At 40.8% G+C, this 8,126-nt stretch overlaps 1 pseudogene; it reads left to right on the top strand.

Moving 5' to 3' along the window:
• The first annotated feature begins 2,811 nt into the window (after positions 1-2,811).
• Positions 2,812-3,921, top strand: LOC148778034 (endogenous retrovirus group V member 1 Env polyprotein-like; annotated as a pseudogene).
• The last annotated feature ends 4,205 nt before the right edge of the window (positions 3,922-8,126 follow it).

The raw sequence follows: 8,126 nt of genomic DNA, 5'->3' as shown, positions 1-8,126 counted from the left end.
TTCACTGTCCATCACCAACTCCTGGAGGCTACTCAAACTTGTGTCCATTGCATCGGAGATGCCATCCAACCATCTCATCCTCTGTCGTCCCCTTCTCCTTCCACCTTCCATCTTTCCCAGCATCAGGATCTTTTCAAATGAGTCGGTTCTTCACATCAGGTGGCCAAAGTATTGGAGTTTCAGCTTCAACATCAGTCCTGCCATGAATGATTATTCAGGACTGATTTCCTTTAGGATGGACTGGTTGGATCTCCTTGCAGTCCAAGGGACTCTCAAGAGTCTTCTCCTGCTTCTGTTAGGTCCATAACATGTCTGTCCTTTATTGTGCTCATTTTTGCATGAAATGTTCCCTGGGTATGTCTAATTTTCTTGAAGATATCTCTAGTCTTTCCCATTCTATTGTTTTTCCTCTATTTCTTTGGATTGATGGAAGATAGAGGTCTTTTCCCCCTGCTGATATCTCATTTGATACAAGAACTGCTTTCAGTTTTTCACAGTCAAGAAGGCATACAAGACCAAAAACAGACCCCTTAAATGAAGCAGCAGATGCCACTTTTGGCAGTGATACTCACTGACCAGAGAAATGGGGAGACAAAAATCTGAGCAGAGGGTAAGATTCTAGGGACTCAAGAGAGTGAAGGGTAGCCTTCATAAAAGAAACCATAAGGGAATATGTTATAGTGGGTGCCCAGCAGTGCTTATTGTAAGACAAGAAAGTCATTGAAAAAAATTTGTCCCAACATAAAAAAAGGAAGCAGAAGAGGAGGAGAAATCATTCTTCATGCTGGAAATAAGAGAGAGTGACAGAGCGAAGAAGGCTGGGGAGTTCACTTGGGGAAACATGCTCCATCCCATTTCCCTCCAGGAGTGCCAGGTGTCCCTTTTGTGGGAAACAAACAAGTTGACTTTATTATTGGTACTGGAGCTACTTGTTCTGTTTTGAACACAAGTTAACTATTAATCCAGAAAAGCACCATGGCAAGAAGAGTTTCCAGAAACCTCTCCAGAAACTGTTTTTGCAACCCCTAGAATGTCAGATTGAGCCTCCTTACTTGAAACACAGTTGTATATACATGTCACAGAGCCCAGTCTCATTGGGGTGAGACTCATTATGCTAAAATGACTTTCACTCCTGGAAGACTGGATAAAGAGGTACCAGAGAAACAAGCCTGTGCCCTACAGGCAGCCATCCTGTCAAGGTATGGAGCCACTAGCATCCATGAAGACATCCTGCATCAGGGAAGCCTGACAGCATTGGCTGATTAGAGGGCAGATACAGAGAGGAAGACCAAAGCAGTAAAAGGGAAGCTGAAACCGAACACTCAAGCTCTGAGCTTAAGCCCTTTGAAGGAGCATGCAAAACAGGTATCCAACTTTTGATAAATTGACTTTTTGAAATACCAGCATATTTGCTTCCCTCAGTCACCATATGGACTTCCCATGTGGCACTAGTGGTTAGAATCTGCCTGCCAATGCAGGTAACCTAAGAGACATATCTTGAGTTTCTGGGTCAGGAAGATCCCATGGAGGTAGGCATGGCAACCCACTCCAGTATTCTTGTTTGGAGAATCCAATGGACGGAGGAGTCCCTAGGGTCGCAAAGAATCAGACATGACTGAAAGCAACTTAGCACGCCGTCACCATATAGTACTCCCATCCTTCCTTGGGCCTGATTAATGTTTCCTTGGGAGATCCAGACATCAAGGTCTTCACAGATGGAAGTAGTTTCATGGACCTTGAAAAATGAAAGAGCAGACACACTGATAACCTTGCAGGAGATTCTACGAGTGGCACCTTTGTCTTCATGTACTTGGCCCAAAAAGTTAAATTATTGCTCTCACTTGGCTTTTACATCTCTGTAAAGATAAGATAGGTAATACCTATAATGATTCAAAATGTCTTTTCAGTTGTGAATGCATATGGGGCAATGTGGAAAGATAGATCGCTCACTTCTGAAGAAAAGAAATCAAACATGACCCCAGGAAGTTTTGAAACTGATAGACACAGTGCTCAAGCCAAAGGAGATGGGAGTTGTGCATTGCCCAGGATAGTCAGGATAAAAACACACTTGGTTACAGCTCTGATGCTAAGTATATACCTGATCCAGTTTAACCTGACATACTCACCTGAGAACCTCAAAAGGTCACAAGAATGGTTATTTAATCTTATGTGTCTAAGATCAAATAGTAAATGACAAAGAAGTGTTTTAATTCATGAAAATCTCATGGAAGAAGTAATTGGATCTGGACTGATACAGTGATGTTTCCCATAGGTCCTCTTCCAGTGATTTAGACATGGAGCCTGAATGCTCCTATAATGTGGAAGGATAAACATCCAAAGAACCAACTCCAGAGTCAGAGGGTGGGGACTTACCAGGTTCCACTGCTAGCTAGCTCTTCTGTTCAATTGACAGGAGTCAAGTCATGGATCTGTTACACATGGGTGAAGCTCTATTCTAATCCAACTACAAATCCACAGTCATCAGAAGTTACAGAAAAGGCAACCACAAGCTGAACAAAGCCAGTCTGTCTTCCTACAAGTCTGCACTGGGGTTTCAGTTAAAATCAAAGAAAGTATCTTATATAAGCAGTGAATGACTTGTGGCCATATATCATAACATTTGTAAATGGTTGGCTCATTTTTCTGATTTATTATTTGCTTATATTTTTTGCTTGCTTCTGGATTCATTTAATCATTTTAAGGAGATACTTAACCCTTGCTCTATTTTAATTTAAACCTTGTGATAATAGGATTAGCTCCAAAATTTAGGGTCATTGCTATTTTCCCATATAAGATCTTGGCCCAACTGTAATGATGGTTGTTGTTTTTCTTTACTGTCTCATCCCATTGTTGTCTGCTGCTTCCTGGAGGGAGAATACTCTAATTAAGTTATCTCAGAATATAGCCACAAGTGCAAACTTAAGTAATTGTTGGTTATGTCATTTGAAATTTGGAACCATCAGTAGAAACTTTGTCCCATTTATGGTCCCTGTAACTGACTTTAGTACTGTGCCGGACCCCATGACCTACTATCATCTTCCTCCTCCAGGCCGCACATTCAGAGTTAGGCTAGCCAGATTACCTAGGAGTATTGAAGTCCCTTGCTTCACCCTGTCTGAGGAAATTTTCATTGGAGGAAGTATTACTATTGGGCCCCCATGATCTCTTGACTTTCTCCTGAGAAAATGTGATGAACAAAACCCCCTGATGTGTATGAAGGACAAATGTGAAAGAGCTAAAAATGACACTGATTCATGCCAGAGAGTCAGAAAAGTTGTATATAATGTAACAGGAACTTGGAAGGCTTGCAGTGGTTGTGATCCCTGGCTAGAGAACATAATCTCTGTACTCCCCCAAAAAGAAAGTATCAATTTCACTACCCTAGGAGGTATAACTTGCACCCCTCCAGGATATTACTTTGTCTGTGGCACAGGGAATACCCCAAAAAGAGAAGGGTGGGCATATTGCTGCTTAGACAGCTGGGAAATGGAAGGGTCATGCCTACTGGGATATATAAGGATGGTTTTATCCTTGTATAGCCTGGAAAGAATCCCTTCCCTCTCTAAATCAAACACCTATAATAAAAGAATGATATTGGCAGAGTATGAGGGCAATATAAGACAAAGTGTTTTTGGCAACTTCATACAAACTGCCAGAGTTTATGTTAATAGAGATATGATTCACAACCTATCTGACACAATTGGACAAATTGCTGAGGACACAGCTAAAAGAATTGCAGCCCAACATATATCTTTGAACTCATTGACTCGAGTGGTCCTGGGCAATAGAATAGCCCAAGATTTCTAATTGGCAAAACAAGGAGAAGTGTGTGTAATGGCTATTAACACATGCTGCACATACATCAATACCTCTGGAGAAGTTGAAACCCAAGTAAACATAATAATTCAAAAGGCTACCTAAAGGATGTACATAAAGAGGATGAACATCAAGACTTATTTTCTTGGTGTCCATCTGAAATAGGGGGTCTCTTTTGAGTAGCCTTATAAGACTCCATTTGATCATCATTCTTTTTATATTGTGTTTATTAATTTTCAACTATCTGTCCAGATGCTATGACAAAGTGGTCAAAGAGAGAGATCTTATTTTCATAATTCAAAATACTAATGCTAAGCCTGGGACTCAAGAATTCTTTGAGAAGAAGATCTCAGAATTTTGCTCCTCTAATCCAGAAGAATTAATGTCACCCCTGTTAAGCAGGAAGTAGCCAGAATGGTCATCGCCCCGTTCCTCTCAGGATGAGAAGTATCAAAGAGCAGAGGGAACTGAAATTGAGCAGGACCTGCAGGCCTTCCTAGGTACAATCCCTTTTGTCCCCACTTGTTTTTTTAGAAAAAACTTGAGATTTTTGGGTCTTCACAGAGTTCCAAAGAGCAGACTCAAGCAGTTAATGATTACAGAAATAAGAAAAAGCAGATACAGAGGAAAAACAATCAAGCAAAAAAAAAATTTAGCCATAAAGCAGGGTCACAAGATTCCTAATTCCTCTTCAAGGGATATAGATAACAATCTGATGCAACTTATCTTTGAGTTGTTTTGCAGAAACCAGGACCACATAATGAAACCTTTTGACCACAGCCAAGGTGACAGAAACAAGTTGGAGCCAGAAGAATGATGATCAAGATGCTAGATATCACTTTGTTGATTAACACCCAAACAATCTGAAGAATCCATGAGATAATCACACATTTTAGATACTTATCCTTATTTTTAATCTTAAAAATTGCCTGCCTGAAAACTGGGGAGTTCGGGTCCTTTAAATATTTGCTGCACATTCTCTTGCTTCACACCCTGCAAATAAATGCTGTATTTTCTTTCACCACAACCATGTCAGTAGATTGACTTTGCTCATTTGGGTAAGAAAACTGATGTTTGGTTCAGTAGCAAACTGTGTTTTAACTGGGAAAACTCAGTGGTTTGTCTTTACGACTTTTCAGTTTTTTGAAGATTACAAATACTTTCAAGCATACAAAAGTATAAACTCTCATGTCCATCACCCAGATTCAAAAAGAACTATATTCCTCGTTTGCCTAATCTAATATTCTTTTCTTCTTATTGAAATATTTTAAAGAAAATCACAGATACCATGCCATTTCACCCTTAAAAATTTCAGTATCTACCTTTTAAAATATGTTTTTCTTAAAAATCACAATACGATTGTCCCAGCTAATAAAGTTCATATTCTCTAATGTTGAATACTCAGTCTACATTGAAAATGTCTTCAGTTTAGTTCAGTTAAGTCACTCAGTCGCGTCCAACTCTTTGCTACCCCATGAACCGCAGCACGCCAGGCCTCCCTGTCCATCACCAACTCCCAGAGTTCACCCAAACCTATGTCCATCGAGTCGGTAATGCCATTCAACCATCTCATCCTCTGTCGTCCCCTTCTCCTCCCGCATTCAATCTTTCCCAGCATCAGGGTCTTTTCAAATGAGTTAGCCCTTCGCATGAGGTGGCTAAAGTATTGGAGTTTCAGCTTCAAATCAGTCATTCCAATGAACACCCAGGACTGATCTCCTTTAGGATGCACTGGTTGGATCTCCTTGCAGTCCAGGGGACTCTCAAGAGTCTTCTCCAACACCACACTTCAAAAGCATCCATTCTTCGGTGATCAGCTTTCTTTATAGTCCAACTCTCACATCCATCCATGACCACTGGAAAAACCATAGCCTTGACTCCATGGACCTTTGTTGACAAAGTAATGTCTCTGCTTTTTAATATGCTATCTAGGTTGGTCATAACTTTCCTTCCAAGGAGTAAGCATCTTTTAATTTCATGGCTGCAATCAGCATCTGCAGTGATTTTGGAGCCCAGAAAAATAATGTCTGACACTGTTTCCACTGTTTCCCCATCTATTTCCCATGAGTGATGGGACCAGATGCCATGATCTTAGTTTTCTGAATGTTGAGCTTTAAGCCAACTTTTGCACTCTGCTCTTTCACTTTCAAGATGCTCTTTAGTTCCTCTTCACTTTCTGCCATAAGGGTGGTGTCATCTGCATATCTGAGGTTATTGATATTTCTCCCGGCAATCTTGATTCCAGCTTGTGCTTCTTCCAGCCCAGCGTTCCTCATGATGTACTCTGCATATAATTTAAACAAGCAGGGTGACAATATACAGCCTTGATGTACTCCTTTTCCTATTTGGAACCAGTCTGTTGTTCCATGTCCAGCTCTAACTGTTGCTTCCTGACCTGCATACAGGTTTCTCAAGAGGCATGTCAGGTGGTCTGGTATTCCCATCTCTTTCAGAATTTTCCACAGTTTATTGTGATCCACACAGTCAAAAGCTTTGGCATAGTCAATGAAGCAGAAATAGATGTTTTTCTGGAACTCTCTTGCTTTTTCGATGATCCAGCGGATGTTGGCATTTTGGTCTCTGGTTCTTTGCCTTTTCTAAAACCAGCTTGAATATATGGAAGTTCATGGTTCATGTAGTGCTAAAGCCTGGCTTGGAGTATTTTAAGCATTACTTTACTAGCGTGTGAGATGAGTGCAATTGTGAGGTAGTTTGAGCATTCTTTGGCATTGCCTTTCTTTGGGATTGGAATGAAAACTGACCTTTTCCAGTCCTGTGGCCACTGCTGAGTTTTCCAAATCTGCTGGCAGATTGAGTGCAGCACTTTCACAGCATCATCTTTCAGGATTTGAAATAGCTCAGCTGGAATTCCATCACCTCCACTAGCTTTGTTCATAGTGATGCTTTCTAAGGCCCACTTGACTTCACATTCCAAGATGTCTGGCTCTAGGTCAGTGATCATGCCATCGTGACTATCTGGGTCATGAAGATTTTTTATGTACACTTCTTCTGTGTATCCCTGCCACCTCTTCTTAACATCTTCTGCTTCTGTTAGGTCCATACCATTTCTGTCCTTTCCCGAGCCCATCTTTGCATGAAATGTTCCCTTGATATCTCTCATTTTATTGAAGAGATCTTTAGTTTTTTTCCCATTCTATTGTTTTCCCCTATTTCTTTGCATTGATTGCTGAGGAAGGCTTTCTTATCTCTCCTTGCTATTCTTTGGAATCCTGCATTCAGATGGGTGTATATTTCATTTTCTCCTTTGCTTTTCACTTCCCTTCTTTTCACTTCCCTTCTTTTCACAGCTATTTGTAAGGCCTCCTCAGACAGCCATTTTGCTTTTTTGCATTTCTTTTCCATGGGGATGGTCTTGGTCTCCTGTACAATGTCATGAACCTCCGTCCATAGTTCATCAGGCACTCTATCATATCTAGTCCCTTAAATCTTTTCTCACTTCCACTGTATAATCATAAGGGATTTGATTTAGGTCATACCTGAATGGTTTAGTGGTTTTCTCCACTGTCTTCTATTTCAGTCTGAATTTGGCAATAAGGAGTTCATGATCTGAGCCACAGTCAGCTCCTGGTCTTGTTTTTGCTGACTGTATACAGCTTCTCCATCTTTGGCTGCAAAGATAACAATCTAATTTCGGTGTCGACCATCTGGTGATGTCCATGGGTAGAGTCCTCTCTTGTGTTGTTGGAAGAGGGTGTTTGCTATGACCAGTGCGTTCTCTTGGCAGAACTCTATTAGCCTTTGCCCTGCTTAATTCTGTACTCCAAGGCCAAATTTGCCTGTTACTCCAGGTGTTTCTTGACTTCCTACTTTTGCATTCCAGTCCCCTATAATGAAAAGGACATCTTTTTTGGTTGTTATCTCTAGAAGGTCTTGTAGTCTTCATAGAACTGTTCAACTTCAGCTTCTTCAGCGTTACTGGTCAGGGCATAGACTTGGATCACTGTGATATTGAATGGTTTGCCTTGGAAATGAACAGAGATCATTCTGTCATTTTTGAGATTGCATACAAGTACTGCATTTTGGATTCTTTTGTTGACTATGATGGTTACTCCATTTTTGCTAAGGGATTCCGGCCCACAGTAGTAGATATATTGTCATCTGAGTTAAATTCACCCATTCCAGTCCATCTTAGTTCACTGATTCCTAGAATGTCGACATTCACTCTTGTCATCTGTTTGACCACTTCCAATTTGCCTTGATTCATGGATCTAACATTCCAGGTTCCTATGCAATATTGGTCTTCACAGCATCGAACCCTACTTCCATCACCAGTCCCATTCACAACTGGG

This window comes from Moschus berezovskii, chromosome 4 (genome assembly GCF_049115385.1).
Source record: "Moschus berezovskii isolate FMDL1 chromosome 4, NW_MosBer_1.0, whole genome shotgun sequence".
In the NCBI taxonomy this organism is placed as follows: Eukaryota; Metazoa; Chordata; class Mammalia; order Artiodactyla; family Moschidae; genus Moschus; species Moschus berezovskii.
This window is presented reverse-complemented; position numbering and strand designations above follow the sequence as displayed.